This window comes from Schistocerca nitens, unplaced genomic scaffold (assembly GCF_023898315.1).
Source record: "Schistocerca nitens isolate TAMUIC-IGC-003100 unplaced genomic scaffold, iqSchNite1.1 HiC_scaffold_315, whole genome shotgun sequence".
Lineage (NCBI taxonomy): Eukaryota > Metazoa > Arthropoda > Insecta > Orthoptera > Acrididae > Schistocerca > Schistocerca nitens.
The window spans coordinates 22,501-25,000 of NW_026045850.1; positions in this window are offsets into that span (position 1 = coordinate 22,501).

The window sequence follows — 2,500 nt, forward strand, 5'->3', positions numbered from 1 at the left end:
GGCCTGCCACTCCTTGCCACACCCACGCAACCGGCGCACCACCTCCCCTGAGAGAAAGATGCATCCTGACGTGACACATCTCAGGGTGCCTCAGGCGTCCACTTACCATCATCACTATGAACGAACCTCGTCCCCTCCCCCCTCATACACCATCCCTTAACCTAACCTATGTTGCACCTTAACCTAACCTATGTTGCACCTTAACCTAACCTATGTTGCACCTTAACCTAACCTATGTTGCACCTTAACCTAACCTATGTTGCACCTTAACCTAACCTATGTTGCACCTTAACCTAACCTATGTTGCGCCTTAACCTAACCTATGTTCGCCTTAACCTAACCTATGTTGCGCCTTAACCTAACCTATGTTGCGCCTTAACCTAACCTATGTTGCGCCTTAACCTAACCTATGTTGCGCCTTAACCTAACCTATGTTGCGCCTTAACCTAACCTATGTTGCGCCTTAACCTAACCTATGTTGCGCCTTAACCTAACCTATGTTGCGCCTTAACCTAACCTATGTTGCGCCTTAACCTAACCTATGTTGCGCCTTAACCTAACCTATGTTGCGCCTTAACCTAACCTATGTTGCGCCTTAACCTAACCTATGTTGCGCCTTAACCTAACCTAAGTTGGGGCTTAACCTAACCTAAGTTGGGGCTTAACCTAACCTAAGTTGGGGCTTAACCTAACCTAAGTTGGGGCTTAACCTAACCTAAGTTGGGGCTTAACCTAACCTAAGTTGGGGCTTAACCTAACCTAAGTTGGGGCTTAACCTAACCTAAGTTGGGGCTTAACCTAACCTAAGTTGGGGCTTAACCTAACCTAAGTTGGGGCTTAACCTAACCTAAGTTGGGCCCTAACCTAACCTAAGTTGGGCCCTAACCTAACCTAAGTTGGGCCCTAACCTAACCTAAGTTGGGCCCTAACCTAACCTAAGTTGGGCCCTAACCTAACCTAAGTTGGGCCCTAACCTAACCTAAGTTGGGCCCTAACCTAACCTAAGTTGGGCCCTAACCTAACCTAAGTTGGGCCCTAACCTAACCTAAGTTGGGCCCTAACCTAACCTAAGTTGGGCCCTAACCTAACCTAAGTTGGGCCCTAACCTAACCTAAGTTGGGCCCTAACCTAACCTAAGTTGGGCCCTAACCTAACCTAAGTTGGGCCCTAACCTAACCCACGTTGCGCCCTAACCTAACCCACGTAATTGTTTGTTATATGAATCTAGAAATTCGTGTAGCGTTGCCTAATCGCAACCCTCTCAACATAGTTCGCTGCGCGCACACTCTGGTGTCCTGCGTATTGAATCATGTTACGGTGCCTACCCTCACAACATCTAGCGAGTGTTGCGTACGTTCCACATGGTCCCGCTATCCACTGTAATGTGTACTGCTATAAGACGTATATCGCCCCCCCCCCCCCCCCCCCCCCTCCCCTGTCGCCTCTAGTTCGTCAGTCAGGAGTTTGCGTGTTCAATGAGCTTCGCAGCTGTGCAATGGCATCGGCATACGTACGCGGGCCACCTTCCACGTGTTCTCTCGTGCATACGTCGCAGCATGTATGTGGACTGATGTGGCGTGTCGTGACTCATAACATCCAGGCATGCAAGACCCATTGAATTCGCAAATGTAGATGGACGTCTACGTTTGCTGCCCAAGTTACGCAAATGAACTGGAAATCCGTTGTTGCGCGGTTGTTCGCGCTGGAGGTGAATCGTTGATATCGACGATCGGTACAGGTATTAACCGGTTGCTTCAGCGACACCCGTCATACCCACGAACGTGAGTGGGCATGTGGGTATGAAGCGATACGCGGCGGTGGCTGGGTGGGACCGTCCCCGGCCGGTGAGGGGGGGGCGCCCGGCGTGCTGGCCGCGCGCTGCGTGGGCGCACGCGCGGCAGCCGGCTGGTGGGGGCGCCCAGTGGCAGGCGCGCCGGCTGACGGACGCGGCAGGCGGCGCATCTGCGTGCCGGCGCACCCAGCGCGCGGCGCCGTGCGGCCAAAGTGGGTCCTCCCGGGCCCGGTGCGAAGCGCGGTGGACATCTGCAGTGTGCTGGTCCGATTGAGGACTGTGTGCGTTGAGGATGCGCCGCCGCCCGGCACTCGGCGCCGCGACGCCGTCTGCTGCTCGGTCGCCCCCGCGGTTCTCGCAGGTGGTTTGTATCGCAGCTGTGCGGATGTGTTGGCGCGTGCGCTGTGCTGGGAGAGTTCGCTTTGGCACCCAAGTGGGGCTCTGCCCCTCTGTGGCGCTGGCGTTGGAGCTGCCCGGTCACTGTTTGTGGCCGCGTGTTGTCTCCCGCCGGCAACACCACGACAGCACGCTCCCGGGCCTCTGTCGGCAGCGGCAAGCTCAGTTGGGAGCACGGGTGGTCGCACTGAAAGCGTCTACTCGCCTATCTCCGGGCGATTGCGCCTCTCTCGAACCCGACCAAGTACTTAGGACGGCGCTGCGCGCCGCCGGGACCTGAGAGGGTTTCGAGGTGTATCGTGCAGGGGAGCC